At 40.8% G+C, this 16,475-nt stretch overlaps 1 protein-coding gene across 1 annotated transcript in view; it reads left to right on the top strand.

Annotated features, from left to right (window-relative positions):
• The window catches only part of grxcr2 (glutaredoxin and cysteine rich domain containing 2), a 32,681-nt gene extending 27,258 nt beyond the window's left edge, over window positions 1-5,423 (top strand). The window contains exon 6 of the mRNA XM_075486731.1: window positions 5,252-5,423. The gene's annotated coding sequence lies outside the window, so the exon portion shown is untranslated. The remainder of the gene's footprint in view (window positions 1-5,251) is intronic.
• Window positions 5,424-16,475: the final 11,052 nt, after the last annotated feature.

Here is a 16,475-nt window from a genome sequence, read left to right as displayed (position 1 = left end):
ATTTCTTTTCTTCTCTGCTCAATGCAGACCTCGTCGTGAGGCAAATGAGAGTGCAGAAGATTGTGGAATCACTGTGACCAGCAACACAAAGACATTAATACATGTTTATTCAATGGTACTAAAACACTGTTGTTAAGAAAAAAGGAAAATCTGAGCTTTTGCCCTGTGTTCACATATCGAAACATAGATGTAATGACTCCCAGGGATACCAACCCACTGTGGCTGCAGTTAAAGACCACTTACATTATCAATATTCAGAAATAGTTTTAATTCATGCTCACCTAACTTGACCTCTTTTGTACAGTCAGTTAAAGACATCAGCACAGGCACCAAACCTAGTTTTAGCAACAGCTGGCCTCGTGGTGTACTAATCAGTTTTTGTGATTTACATAACACAAGTGAAAACCATTACCAGCTATTAATTGTTGTTTTATAACAATCAAAGTTCCATTGTTTGATCAGCTGGTTTTACCTTGCCGTGATCAGATAATGAAATATAACTGATTCTGTGACCATCAAAATAACACATAAAAACTAAATGTACTGTTGGTTTGTGTCTGAACAAACCCCTCCGTCAGGAGAATTTTAATTTGAAAAATTAATTTCCTCACTTGTGTCAGTCTATTTTGAGTCCCAGTGAAAGACACAAGGCACTTTGATTTCAATTCGTAGCTGGAAATGTGTTTTTTTCTTTTGTCTTTCTTTTCTAATGTTTTCTGGACTCTCGTGTTTTTTTTAACTTTAATCATAATGGAGTAAGAACAGTTGAGCAACCTCAGAGAGGAGGAAGACATGGAATGAAAGCCATCAGGCTCAAACCCCAGTCACTGCAACAGGGACCTTTGTACATGACGCACCCACCCAACCAGTTGAGCTACCTACCTGACCTGCCTTCTAAGGATGATAATCTTAAAAATAACTTGGGACTTATTGATGGCAAAGATGATGATGGTGTCACTAATGGAAAGAGTCCAGAAGAATACAGTATAGTGTTCCAAAAAGTGTTCAGAAAAAAGGGATTGAGAGTGTGGTTATTGCTGGCTAATAGGTTGATTCAAAATGATTGTTTTAAGTCTTATCTTTATGATACATTGTAGTTTGATGTATTGATAGACATACTTCCATGCTCCTTATTTCTGAAAAAAAGAGTATTAGTAAGCTGGGGATTTAGGTGCAATGATGTTTTTGTGAAAGTAATGCTTCATTTAAAGAAAGCCAGATAAACACTATGTTTTTCTTCAAAGCCAAACAGCCCAGTTAAGATGTTTTAAACAGCTTAACAAGAGGTAAATAGGGCCATTACACTTACAGCTTATTGAGTTTGTCAGATAACAAGAAAGAGGCTGCGCCATGTGTTGGTAATGATTTCCCAAGCACAAGAGACAATCTTGTTTTGAATTTCTGTTTTGCTGTTGAATTTCCACCTAGTAATTTCTAGCATTGTATTGTACGATTTTAGACTTGGGTAAACTTGTGATACTGTGGTCCCTGGTGATGAGAAGCATACTTTAACCTCCTATTCATTCCAAACCAAGAACCAAGTGTATTTAAGGAATTTACTAAAACCTTTGAATTGATTAAATGTAACATCCGGAGTTGCCCTTAAAGGAGAACTGCGGTATTTTCAACATTAAGCCTCTGTTCTGAGTCGCCTGCAATGTTTTAGAACCCCCCTCACCGCTTTTTTGATGTTTACTGCTGTCTCCGGTATTTGCCTAATTTTGATTCTTCTCAACCTGCTTCAGAATGGCAAGTCATGCGCATGTCTAGAAAGGTCCGTAAAAGCACAATAAACGTCCGTTTTCAAAATAATCAACTCACCGGAGTGGTTACTGGTGTGCACTGGTAATCCATATCAAATTTCGTGGCGAAAAGTTGCTTCTGTCGTGTTTTATTTGACATTTTGTACTGGATGTTTGTTGATATTACTCTGCCACCGCTAAGAAAATAGTGCGAGCATGAACGAGCTGCCAAATAAAACACGACAGAAGCAACTTTTCGCAACGAAATTTGATATGGATTACCAGTGCACACCAGTAACCACTCCGGTGAGTTGATGATTTTGAAAACGGACGTTTAGGGTGCTTTTACGGACCTTTTTGGAAATGCACATGACTTGCCATTCTGAAGCAGGTTGAGAAGAATCAAAATTAGGCAAATACCGGAAACAGCAGTAAACATCAAAAAAGCGGTGAGGGGGGTTCTAAAACATTGCAGACGACTCAGAAAAGAGGCTTAATGTTGAAAATACCGCAGTTCCCCTTTAACAAGAAAGAATGAAGTCAGTGCACATACTGTTACGATCATTAAGGGCTGCACACCAGCTGTTTGTGGGGTCTTTGCATGGTGAAACTGCGAGAACAGGAAAATGTCAAATAAAAATAGAACATTGCTGCAGGACTGTAGATAGACTGCATAGTGTTTACGTTGGGGAAAAAAAGTGCACTAATAAGTTTGGGTAGAAAGTTCAGAGCACCTTGGCTGTTTTAAATCAATTTCTCTTCTTTCTATTTGAGAGACTGTGTATTACAGTATTTTGGAGTCTCATAGCAGCATCTGCGGTCAAAGGACTCCTCGCTTTCTTATTCCTGGAGACAAAGCCGCAATCGATCAACTACCCTTCATGCCATCTCTCTCGCCTGCCCTGATTTTTGACCTACACTCATCAGGTATGCTGGAGATCACAGTCAATTGCTGTCCCTCTTTGTCTCTTCTTCGATTCCAACTTTTCTCTTGCTCTCTTTTTTTCTACCAACAAACTCTTTAATGCATCATTTATTTGTTCCATTAGCCATGAGACAGCAGCAAAGAGCTGATGCTTATTGGAAGAGAAGGCCTCAGAGATCAGCTCTGGGTAGAACACTGTGTTCTCCAACATTTGAAAACTCACATAAAGTAAATTACTTGAAACAATTTGCTTTCCGATTTACTTTAACAGGGACGGATCTGATTTAGTTGCTGAATTCAGGCAGGTCATGCAAATGGAAACAATTGCTCTGTTAGAAGCCTCTTGTCAATACAGTGTGTCTCTGGTGGTGTATCCTAGGCTAGAAATATAGACGCCCCTAGCGACCGCAAATTGAATTTGCTACCAGGCTAGTCTAGTCAGTTGTGGTCCTTTTGCGAGGCTTGAAATCGAAACTTAATCAGGCCAATCAAATTGTGAGGAGCGGGGTCGGAGGCCGGGCTACCTAATGACGACAGGGGTGCAACGTTTCAGTGTGTAGTTCCAGAGAGAACTGCACTTAAAGGTAGGGTAGGAGATCTTGGATTTTGAGTCCAGCGAAGCTGCATTTTGAAAATACACCGGTAAAAAGTCCCAACCCTTTTCTTCACTTTCCCCCCGAAGGCACGCCTCTAGAGTACATGAACGCGCACGAGCACGAAGGTGCACGAGCGCTGTTCTGACAGCAAGCATCGATCGTTGCCGTATTTAGTATTTAGTTTATGCTAACTATACGTTTAATAATGCTAGGTGCTAGCCAAGCTGGCTCTAGTTTAGCTTCCTGCCAAGCTTCTGGACGCGTAATTCGTTCACGGAGCAGGGTACGCGCACAGGGGGAAGGAGGGGGAGGGAGGAGCAGATTGTAGTTTGATAGACGGCATCAGAATCCAATCATTGTGAACGGTCTGTTCACAATGATTGGATACTGTTTTTTCCTAGATTGTACGTTCTAGAGGCCACTAAAACTTTTCATATTTGTGTCAAAACTTTTAATTAATTGGTTGCAATGGGGGTGTCAAGAGTATTTCAAGCAATATGTAAAAAAATGTTCCAGAAAAAGATCCCCTACCCCGCCTTTAAGTTTTTCTTGAAAAAAAAGGACGTTTTCGGAGTTTTGCCCACCGGGTACGGTAAAAGTTTAATTTACCAACTTGCTCCGTTGGTGGGACGACGCATGGGTCTCCACATGGGTTGCGCTGACTACGTAATACTTCTTCAGCGCTCTGATTGGTTGTTGCGCCATCCTATTGCATTGCGTTGAGTGCAGAGGCAACTTAACAGACAACCGTTTATCCCACCCACACTGCTATCCAGCTTCACAAGACCCCTGTACAGCTTTTTGCTGTAGGGGTTTGGCTTGCTAGGCTAGGTCTATCCCCAATTTTCCTTATGGCCAGCAACAAGATAGCAGCAAATTATTGGTAAAGTTTTCTGGCTGGCTTTCCTGACAAATGTCGGTTGGTCATCCGGTCCACCACCATATGGCCGACTCAGTACCTCACAAGGCATTTCATTACCCACCTTCCAACACTCCATTGATGTTACTTCAAAAGTTTCTGCTGCTGCTGGAGATTGACTCTTTTATTCATCCATTGTTCCACATGTCAGCTGCAAGTCTTAAACATGCACTTCATGTTGTAAGTGTAGTTTTCCTGCTGTTTCAAGCTTGAGAGTGCACTCTTACCATTTGGTTTATTCCACACGGAGGTGCAGGGATCCCTTGTTTACCAGAGGTTAAGTGCCTCCTGTGCTGAAGTGAATGTTGTGGGTTTACTGATTACTGGTTTTTATTGTGGTCCGAAGGCTGCTGATTGCTGTTTTCTTCTCCGCCTTTATGAAGAGAAGGCATTTGATTTGAAATTATTTTTGGGTTAAATCCTAGTGGCTCGACTGATTTGCTCTTTGTTGTTTTGCATTTGCATTACTGTCAATACACAAGTTTTGAAACATGAACTTTGAATATCATCAGTGTCATGGCCTTCACTCAACAGCTCCTTGAGAATGGTGCTTCTCATTTATGTCAATTATTATTCTCGTCAAGTGAGACAGGGCAGAGTTCTTTCTGAAAATCAGACAAAACCCAAATTTGATTTTGGTGTTTTTCAGGATTTCATCATATCAAAAAGCCAATTAAGTGGAATGCTGATGGGTTAAATAATGCTGTTGCTATTATAGCCATAGCTCTGATTAAAAGCACTTAAAAAAAGCTGCCTGATATGTGGAGATAACTATGACTTACAGGACGTGCAAACTCAAAATGTGTAGCCCTAAAAAATGCTTGTCTTAACCCTGTTATATGCATAATATTAGTTAGCAGCAGTTCTTTGTGTCACAGCTCCTGACCAGCTGTAACCACATTCACCTGTTCCTCATCCCATCAATCACCAGCTGCTATATAAAGGCGGGGTTCCATCTGCACATGGTCAGATTGTTGTGAAAACCAATGTGGTAACACCTTCAGGCCTCTCGTAAGCACTTTGATATCTCAACCATGTCGCTAACCTGTCTGTTCCCCCTCTCGACCAGTTCTACCCTCTCCTCCAGCCGGTTCCTCCCTGCTTGACTCCTACCCCCCTTGGACTCGGATTCCCCGGATCTTGGACCTGTCTGCTGCCTGACCCTGTTAACTGGACCACGGCTTCTGGATCTGTTCGCCTGGCTCTGTTCCCCAGTCTGTCCGACCCCGAGCACCCCGATCCTTGCAGTTCTAAATAAAGACCTTTTCATTTTGAACTTGTCGCTCAGTCCAGTGTCCTTCTGTGCCTGAACCATGACACTTTGTATTTCTGTCAAATGCATTGTGTCATTGAAATTCAAAGTCAAATTTATTTGTGTAGCACATTTCATGTACAAACAATTCAAAGTGCTTTACATAAAATAAAAGCATTGCAGCAGGGAGGGTAAGAAGCAATAAAAATACATAAAAGAATATGAAAAGAAACAAATAAAATAATTCAAATGAATTTAAAAATAAGCAACTATAAGTGAGCTGGATCGCTGGATAAGATTAATACATGTCACTGGAATAAAAATACTCCCATTAATTTGCACACATTGAAACAGTTATGTGCAAAACCTTTACAACTGCATAATTTATTATTTTCTCACGTAAAGTGTCCTGACATAGATTTAGCTCCCCTCTCATAAAATAGGGGCCTAATTTGCAGTGACAGTGTCAACACTTTCCCTACACTGAAGTCATTTGTCAGTGTTTGTGTACACTTTAACATTATGTCCATAAATGCCTGTGCTTTTTCAAGATAAACTATAAGTTATCTTGGAAGATAAACTCTTTCAAGATAACTAATAAACACTTTGTTATAGGTTCAGACCTTGAAGGTGCATAGAAAAACAACATCTCAGCACAGCTATTTGGCCTTCAAACAGACTGATCATGTAATGAGCCTTAATACTGTTTACCCAATTTGGAAGAGCACACAGTGATGGAAAGTGTCTGTGTAACATCAAAGATTCCATTATTTTATAGGTGATGGTTCTGCATTTCATTGATAAATGATTCATAGGAAGAAGTGTTGCATTATTTACCTTTTCAGCTTCGGGAGTTACAGTTGCATACTCGTCCTACTTTTATTTGTATCGTGTATCGTTCTGACACAATTCAATTCAAATTCAAAAATACTTTATTTATCCCAGAGGGAAATTAAATGTTGATGTAACTCAATTAAATCAAGAAGTTATTATAGATGCTGATGGCTGTGGCCAGGAAAGATTTCCTGTAGCGGTCCGTTTTGCATCCAAACTGAAGAAGCCTTTGACTGAAGAGACTCTGTTTTCTGATAACAGTCTCATGGAGAGGATGTTCAGGGTTGTCCATAATGCTCTTGATTTTATGCAAAATCCTTCTTTGCATTATTGTCTCCAGAGGTTCCACAGTCGTCCCCAGAACAGAACCAGCCTTCCTTATCAGGTTGTTGAGTCTTTTTAGGTCCCTGGTTCTGATGCTGCTGCCCCAACAGATGACGCAAGAGGAAATGACGCTCTCAACAACAGACGTGTTGAAGATCTGCAACATCTTGCTGCAAACCTTGAAGGACCTTAGCTTCCTCAAGAAGTACAGTATGCTCTGTCCTTTCTTGTAGATGGCTTCACTGTTGTGTCTCCAGTCCAGTCTGTTGTCCACATGAACACCAAGGTATTTATATTCCTCAACCACCACCACTTCTTCTCCCATGATGGAAACAGGGTTTGATCTGACCTTGTTTCTCCTGAAATCTACAATCATCTCCATTGTTTTGTTAACATTCAAGATGAGATGATTGTTCCCACACCATGCCACAAAGCGGTCCACCAGCTCTCTGTACTCAGCTTCTTGTCCATCTCTGATACACCCGACAACTGCAGAGTCATCTGAATATTTCTGTAGATGACAGGAGTCTGACTTGTACTGGAAGTCTGAAGTGTACAGAATGAATAGGAATGGTGAGAGTACAGTCCCCTGTGGTGCTCCTGTGCTGCTGATCACCTGGTTAGACACACAATTCTTCAGTCTGACAAACTGTGGTCTGTTTGTCAGGTAGTCATTAATCCAGGTGATTGTTGAGGCCTCCACCTGAGTCTTCTGGAGTTTCAGACGAAGCAGATCAGGCTGAATTGTGTTAAATGCACTGGAGAAATCAAAGAACATGATCCTCACAGTGCTGCCTGCTTTGTCCAGATGACAGTGGGTTTGTTGAAGCAGGTGTATGATAGCATCTTCAACTCCAACTCCATGGCGATAAGCAAACTGCAGGGGGTCCTGATATGTGCTGGTTTGCTTACACAGGTGGGTCAACAGGCGTCTCTCCAGGACCTTCATGATGTGGGATGTCAGGGCAACAGGTCTGTAGTCATTGATGACTGAAGGGTGAGTTTTCTTTGGTACTGGAACCAGACAGGATGTCTTCCACAACAGTGGTACCTTCTCTTGGGTCAAGCTAAGGTTGAAAAGGTGATGCAGAATCCCACAGAGCTGCTCTGCACAGGCCTTCAGGACTCGGGGGCTGACACCATCTGGACCTGCAGCCTTGTTCTGGTTTAGTCTCTCCAACTGCCTCTTCACCTGACTTCTAGAAACAGAAAAGTGGGAGGGGGAGGCAAAGGGGACAGCAGCATCTCCTGATTGGGTTGAAGACAAACTAGTGGAAGCAGAAGAATCCATGACTGAGGTGGAGGTGGAGATGTTACAGGAAAGCTGTGGGTCGGAGGAGGGTGGGATGTCTCTTTGGCTGGGAACAGGATGGTGAGCTTGTTCCTGAACTGAACCTGTTGAAGAATGTGTTCAGCTCATTTGCTCTGTCCAGACTTCCATCCATCCGATCCTCCCTCTGCTTGAGGCCTGTGATCTTCTTCATTCCTGACCACACATCTCTGATATTGTTCCTCTGCAGTTTACTCTCAAGCTTCTTTCTATACACCTCCTTGCTCTCTCTGATCTTGACTTTGAGCTGCTTCTGTATACTCCTCAGTAACTCCCTGTCTCGCTCCCTAAAGGCTCTTTTTTTTCTTGTTCAATAGTTCCTTTAGCTCACTGGTGATCCAGGGTTTGTTATTAGGGAAGCATCTCACTGTTCTGGTGGGGATGGTGTTGTCCACCAAGAAGTTTATATAGTCAGTCACACACTCAGTCATGGCATTAATGTCCTCTCCATGTGGCTTACAAAGAGAAATCCAATCGGTTGCATCAAAACAACCCTGTAAGGCTTCTTCAGCTTCCTGTGACCACTTTCTAACAGTCCTTTTTGTGACAGGTAGTCTTTGGACAAGGGGTTTATATGCTGAACAGAGAAAAACAAGGTTGTGATCTGATTTACCCAGGGGAGGTCTTGATTTGGAAATGTATGAATCCTTGACATTTGTGTAAAACAAATCCAATGTCTTGTTTTCTCTGGTAGAGCAGCTGACAAACTGTTGAAAAGTTGGCAGTGTAGCAGAGAGTGAGTCATGATTAAAATCAACAGATATTGCCACAAAAGAATTGGGGTGTTGTGTATGTATCTTAGCAACAACGGAACTGATGACATCACACGCAGTGTCGGAAACAGCCACCAAAACAACACTGGTGAACTCTCTTGGCAAATAATATGGACGAAAACTTACTGCCAATAGTTCAATGTCAGGACTGCAGAGACGACTCTTCACAGTAACATGTCCTGGGTGACACCATCTGTTGTTGACAAGCACTGCCAATCCACCCCCTTTCCTTTTCCTGCTACTCTTTAAATCTCGATCTGCTCGTACAGTCAGGAAGCCCGGCAGAGAGACGCTGGAGTCGGGGATATGATCCTGCAGCCATGTCTCAGTAAAACACATGATGCTACATTCCCGATATTCTTGCTGAGTACTTGTCAAGGCTAGAAGTGCATCCAACTTGTTAGCTAACGATCTTACATTGCCCATGATGATGGATGGCAGAGATGGTTTGAACTTCTTCTTTCTCTCTCTCCTCTTTGCTCCTGCTCTGCATCCACGACGCCTCCTTTTCAATTCCAGTGGGATTTCTGGCTTCAGTTGTCGAATTATTTCTGCTTTTCCAATGTTAATCAGCTGCTCCCTGTTGTAAACCACCTTGTTGCTATGGTTATGCATCATAACAAAAGAGTAAAATATACAAAAGTATTGGGAAAAATCAATCCAGCTGCACAGCATCCAAGGCAGGAAGGAACAGTTGTCCAAAAAATGCAATTTCTTCCAAGAAAAAACAGGAATGAAATTTAGAAAAAAGAAAAAATTTCAATGTGAGGTACAGAGCTACTCCAACGTGCTGCCACCCTCAGCGGAGCATTCTAGAACAACACGGGTGGGCTTAAAGCTTTTATACTGCACATTCATACACTGAACTGCCGTGACGTGAATAAACATTCACCTTTTGAGTAGATCCTCTTCATGAGATTAAATACTTCTGTGTGAAGTTGATACAGAATTCCTATAACATATTGACATTTTCAGACCCCCTTTCCAGAAAAGCTTAAAATTGTAATTTGTCATTTGAACCTTGGTTCTATAGACACATGTACAATGGTTATTATTTTAGCTTCTTCTCTTGCCAACGCTATTGCTTTTGTAAAACACAAATAAATCTGAATCTGAATTTGATGCCAGCAACACACTCAAACTCTAACAGAAATACAAATATAGAAAAGCACAAGAGAGAAAAAGGTTTATTGATCATAAAAGTTGTACTCTTCTGGAAGATTCATCTATCATCGATCAAAGGCTTAAAGAGCTTTAATTTAGGATGTGGTGGGTGCTGCGCTTCACTTTCAAGCCATGCCTATGTGTTGTGCGATCTTGTGCACAACATTCACAAAGGTCATTCTGGGTAATAACAGCAGCTAATCAAGTAAGCTACCTGCATGTTGCTTATAATTTGGCATAAGTGCTGTTACAGGGAGAATCATGGACTACTTATGCCATTAGAGGCCACTACTAAATTTCTTTCGATATACCTATGTGGGTGTCATACGCATTGAAGTAATTTTCCACAGTGTGACAGGGGAAGGGCTGCACAGTGGTGTTGTGTTAGCACAGATTCCCAGTTTAAACCTCAGCGGGGGCCTTCATAATACAGGTTTGCATGTTCATCCTGCGTATGTTTGGGTTCTCTTCAGGTATTCTGGCCTTTTCCCATAATACCAAAACGTGTGTCAGTTTAACAAGTCATTTTAAAATTGAACCTGTTGAGTGAGCATACTTTCGTGTCTCATTTGTTGGTCCTGTGAGGGACTTGCAACCCGTTCAGAGTGTGCAATGATTCCTGCTTGATTTTCATGACTAAAAATCTAATGTTACCTATTTAAGGCAAAAGTTTTGCATAATTAGTTGCTCATTGGGATGATGATTGATATTCACAAGAAAGCCCAAAAGATACTGTAGCTCTCAGTGATGCATTATGAATAGGTCTGAAAAAAAAAGCGTATTTGAAATTGGATTGTGCTTGACTTGTGCTTGGTATGAAAAGTGAGGAGCAGGGCTGTGCTCCAAGTCAAAGAGTGATCAAAGTCCAACTTTTATCTGACACATTACTGCAATTTGAGTGGGAGACAGAGTAGTTCACACCAGTAAGGAAGAAGGGAAGGTGAAAGGGAAAGTCAGGGAAGTGAAAAAGAGATAAAATATGCAGAATACGACGATGGATGATGTGCAGGGAGAGAGCAAGAAGCAGATTAGCTCATAGAGCACAGGATGAACAAAATGCCATACACTCAAGCACTGAATATTAAAATGCCAAACTACACAACAGAAAGACTTTTACAACTTGGTCTCTGTTGCTAATTTATATGTTGGTGACATCCACATGAGGAAGTAAAGTCGCCATCCTTAAATGCAAATAAAATTGGGCATTTGACCAAATTTTAAATGAGCCATTTAAAACTCTTCTGATAGAGTGAATATCCAATACTACAGAATACAGAGGTGGCGGTGCTGTCACCACTACCTGGGGTCGGACTCGTCACTCTGACTCACTCAAAGACAGTCAGTGGAGGAAAAGCTTGCTACTGTCTGTGATGCTGGCACACAATTTTAGCACATTATGTTTAGAAGTCACGCATATTTCACAAATTTCTGAGACAAAAAATCTGCCTGCATCTGATCCAACGCAATCAGAGCAAATTGATAATCAAATTAGGAGTGGTGGAGTAAACATTGAATAATCAATGAATAAGTAATACATTAATTCATACATTATCCATATCTCTTTTATCAGACTCTGGGTCTATTGCCAGTTTATTAGGATTAGGACCCTATCCCAGCTGTATTGGAAAGTTTGCCAGTCTATCGCAGGTCTATGGTTGTAATATGTTTTTTCTCCCCAACTGGGGGCAAGCACTGAGGGAGGTTTTTGGAATGGATAGAAGACAGTCACTGCATCGGGTCTAGATGCCTCATACCTTCCCCATTAATATGTACAATCTAATTTAATGTCATACTATTTGAAAATTATGTTTCAGTTCAGCTCTCTTAACCTTTTTTTCATTGGGTTTTTACGGAGCTATAAAGGTCCCATTGCATCCTTCCCCTGTTTAGGGATTACAGTGAAATTCTCATTAAATACTTTGAGGCTCATATACTCTGATAACTATTCGTTCAATGGTTTTATCATCAGTTCTGACACTTGTGCTGTCATTTAAAGTCTCATGGTACTTTATGATTCTTTCCCCTTTCACACAGCATCTGAACAGTGTCTCATAGAGCTGATATAAGGTGTTCTACCTGCTCGGAATGATCAAATACAATGTCCCCCACAACATGGCTGTCTAGACATTTTTTATAATTCTAAATGTGAAAGGGCTCCATATTATATGACTGACGAAAGATTGACAAACATTCCTGAGACTCTCTCAGGCAGTACCCTGGCTATCGAAGCCCAGCTCTATTCTCAGTGTCGCCTACACCTAATGACACAACCTGTAATCATTCACTTCTGGGTTAAACTGGAGTGTCACCCTGAAAGTCAGTTTAGCCAGCCTTCCAATAGAACCCTTCAAAGGTGTACCCCTCCTTTCGCCAGTGGCAGCTAGGCTATGCTCCTTCCCCCCCACACTGCCCACAGTTGCATCCTTACCGGATACACAGCTACTGTTTTGTCTGAATTCTTGTGAACGCTTCCTTGTGTGTGTTTGTGTGTCTGTGATATCATGATTAGCTCCACCGTAAACTGTTCATTAAAAACAGCTAAACTGAAAGTCTCAATTGCCCCTGCCTCAGCGAGAGGTAATTTGCAGAAGATGAGTCTAGCATTCTCCGTGTCAACAGGAAGCTAATTGTTGTTTGTTTGCTTGCCTTTCTTTTTTTCAATGGATGTGAATAGTTCCCTCCAGCAGGGTACTGGCGGCGTTGGTAATGTGAAACGTGGAACACATATGCGCTGAGAGAGGGAGTGAGAGACTGGGCAAGCAAGATTATGAGATAGTCATTATTACAGACACTAATGAGAAATTAATTACACCACAGCTGACTGCACAGACTGTATTTCTGGAAGCTAAAAGTAGGGGGCAACATGCAGCATCAGTGATGCTTAGAGATATTTTTTGGAGCATAAAAGGGACTTATTTCAGTAACAGTGAAAAAGAATCACCAGCACATGATAAAATGATTGCAGTGTCTGATATTATTAAGAATCAACCTTAGGAGTGAGTCTGAGCATGTATGGTTGTTTTGTCTCCTTTGTCTCACTGTGTTGGTCCTTTGATGGACTGTTCAGGGTGTATCCTGCCTCTCGCCCTATCACACTATGGACTAGACTCCCTGAATAGGATGAAGCAGGTAAGGAAAATTAATGAATGGATAGTGTTTTTGGTTGTGAGCTGAAATACAGCAAGTCATAGAAACAGACTTGCAGACATAAATGTAAAGACATGCATTCAGTTTAAGTGACAGCGATAAACCCTATATTTGCACACAAACACTCAAAAACATTAATCTCTCCTACACGTGTTAACTGATCTCTAACAATGTGTTGCTATAAAATGAAAACAAACGATTTAACAAAAAAAAGGCACTCTCCTCTTACCTCATGTGGTTTGCTGCCCTTCAAGCTACGGTCATTAACCAGAGTCCCTGAGGCTATGTACACACGTAGCCGGGTATTTTTAAAACCGAATGTTTCCCCCCCTCCGTTTATAAAATAATCTGTATCCACATTACCTCGTTTTCGAAAAAAACTCCTTCCACACATAACCGAACATCTGAGTTTTCACCTGTCTTGACAACCCAAATGCATTTGCTGTTTTGCGCAATCTGTCCTCGTAAGCTAAATAATAAAGTGTGCACGCAACTTTTTTGAGCACACCGACAGGTGATCGCATGACAGTGGACTGCCCCTCGATATGAGGACGTAATAATTCCGACAGCGAGAGGACTGAGGACCGGGACATGCGAAATTGTCACGCCATTCCTCTGGGAGTACGACTTGGGCGTGTAAAAGGCAGTAAACAGCGCCTGCACAATAATAACCACCACAGTTCTCAAGGCATCCATGCTTCTTCAGTAAACAAAGGTCGCACTTTAGACTTTAAAGCAGATTTGTTGTTGTTTTGGCGCATATTGTGACGTTCGAAAACGCAAAACTCCAGTTATCTCTGTCTACACGCAGCTGCATAAACGGAGTTTTCAAAAATCTTCACTTTGCCCGGAGTTTTTAAAAACATTCGTTTACGATGCGTTTTTATGCGTTTTCATGTGGATGACAGGTCCAAACGTAGAAAAATATATTCGTTTTAGCAGATACCCGGCTACGTGTGGATGGGGCCTGAATCTCTATGGTTCTTTGCAGAATTTCAGCTGTAGAACTGAACTGTTCTGGACTAAGATCTCGATAGTTGTTCCTGCGATCTGCTGCAACCCCTCTCTTTGTTTGGTGGTCACAGCCCTGAATGCTTTGTTTGTGCCACTGTTGCCTTCACTTTCCACATTTTTTCCTACTTCTTCTGTCAGTTCTTGGTATTTTTCTATCTTCTTGTTCTCCATCTTATTGATTTTTCTGTCATTCACTATTGCTACACTACATCTGTTCTTTTTGCTGGGTGGCAGTGGTAATGCTGCTGTAGTTGGAACAAAAGATGACTGGTTTAAGCCACCAGTTAGCCGTCACTGAATGTATTTGGTTAAGGGACTTAAATCTTAAGGCATGGGCTACTGGAACGTAACATCCTTTAGAATGAAGCATTAAGGATCAGTATATTATATGTTTTCATAGTTATATTGTGGTGCTCTTTTTGTACAGTGCACCATAACGTGGTTAAAGATATTCTTAGAACTGTTCAACTCAGGACACTGTCGAAATTTGAATAATTTATAACTAAGACAAGCACTATGTGTTCCTGAATGTTGAGAAGATTCAACAGTGAGTCTGTATATGCTGACAGGTTTTTTTGTTGTTGGATCACATTCTAACAACTGTCAAAACAATAAAAGTTGTTGATGTCATTGTGGGGCAGCTGGTGCAAAAAATGAACTTAACAAATACAAGTTTTCCATCTTTTCTTGCCTTTCTATTTGCTAAGAGACCTGGACACATACATTAAAATTATTTAATTTAATCAGATTTTTTTTAAATTTATAAAATTCGATGACCAATCAATGTATTTACACTTTTACCTGGAAAACACGTAACATCTGTTAAATACGTTTGCAGAAGGTAGTAAGTAACTCAGTTAGGGCTATGCTATTTATGAAATTAACACTTTGTTCTACTGCTTTGTAAGTTCTCATAATGTTCTTGTTACTTTGATATACATATCTTTGATATGTTTATATAATATTTGGCTGCACTTAGAAATAGTTACTAACTGTGCATGTGGAACATTGAATTTAAAGGAGACATTATATCCACAAACTGACACGTTTACTTAGGTCTGAATGAAATGTATGTTAGGTTGATGGGTGACTCTAAATTGTCCATAGGAGTGAGTGTGTACCATAAGGTACCATGATAAGAGCACCAGACAGCTGACTAAAATGCAGGTTAAAATACAACTTTGAGGTGACAAGAGCATCAGATCAGTCCCTGTGGAGTTAAGACACTTGTATAACACTCATACACATACCAACCTGATGTTTGTATGAACTTCCAGTGAAGCAATACTGCGACATTGACTATCATGGTCAGGATCTCTCAGTTTTATTCTAAGGATACCCTCCCTGATGTTTCTGTCTGTCTTTTGTCCCACCATCTATTTGTATTGCATTTCCAGGCGATGTATTCATAGTTTCTTCCTATGAACCTGTGTATCCTCAGTGTGGATACAGTCTTGCCTTCTGTTCTCTATTGTTAGTTAGATATATATCAAGTTATATCTCCTATATCGTACTTGTGCATATTTTGTACTACGCAGTGACACTACAAGAGCACTAATTCCATAATGGTGAAACCAGCAAGAATTGGGGAATACAGGCCTGTGGATCATCTGCAAGCACTACAACTCCTGCCTGAACATCACAGAAGATTTTGATCGCTGCCATATTAGCTCTATGAAAATGGGGACTGAGAGAAGGAAAACAAAGCTGCATTTTACCTATAGGCACTCATCAACTTTAATATAACATAGACTTGTTTCACATGGGTAACTCTCCTGCTGTGATACTGCTAGCTTCAGGGCAGCATCCTATCTACCTATCCATGCAACAACAAAGGCCAAAGTATAGCACTCACTGTTGCACACACGCACACTATAATGGATTTGTTATGGATGAACTTTAAACTAATATGCAAATTGATTCAAAGAAAATTCAGGTGCACACATTTCGCAGCTTGGATCTCTAAAGATCTTTGTGTTATAGAGCTATATAGGACTACTTCTGTCTAAAAAAAAAAAAAACAAGATTGCAACACCAAGCTGCCGAACCCAAAGCTTCAAAACTGTAGTTTACGAATGACTTAGTATCATCACGATGTCTGCATTCACTACGGCTGATGGTTGAAATAGTAGAATAGTCTATCTGCAATTTCATTTGTTGGATCTGTAGGAATTCTAACAAAAAAATTAAAAAATATGCTATGTGAAATTGAATTAAAGTGGTAATACTTGCCTTATTGCACATCCCTTTCAATGACCATCCAGAGGTAAGCGCTGTCATATGTTATCTCCCCTTGCCTTGCTCAAACGTTCAGTGTGCAAATTTTGTGACAGCACCAGAGGATGATCTCATCATAGCTTTTTTACTCTCAGTATTCAGGACACACGGGCTCATTACCAACACTTTATTGTCCATGTTGGTGCAACAACCACAGCTCTGAATCTTGTCAAATTTG

The sequence above is a fragment of the Odontesthes bonariensis genome, chromosome 16 (genome assembly GCF_027942865.1).
Source record: "Odontesthes bonariensis isolate fOdoBon6 chromosome 16, fOdoBon6.hap1, whole genome shotgun sequence".
Lineage (NCBI taxonomy): Eukaryota > Metazoa > Chordata > Actinopteri > Atheriniformes > Atherinopsidae > Odontesthes > Odontesthes bonariensis.
Note: the sequence above shows the minus strand (reverse complement) of the source record. Positions and strands in the feature narration are given on the sequence as shown.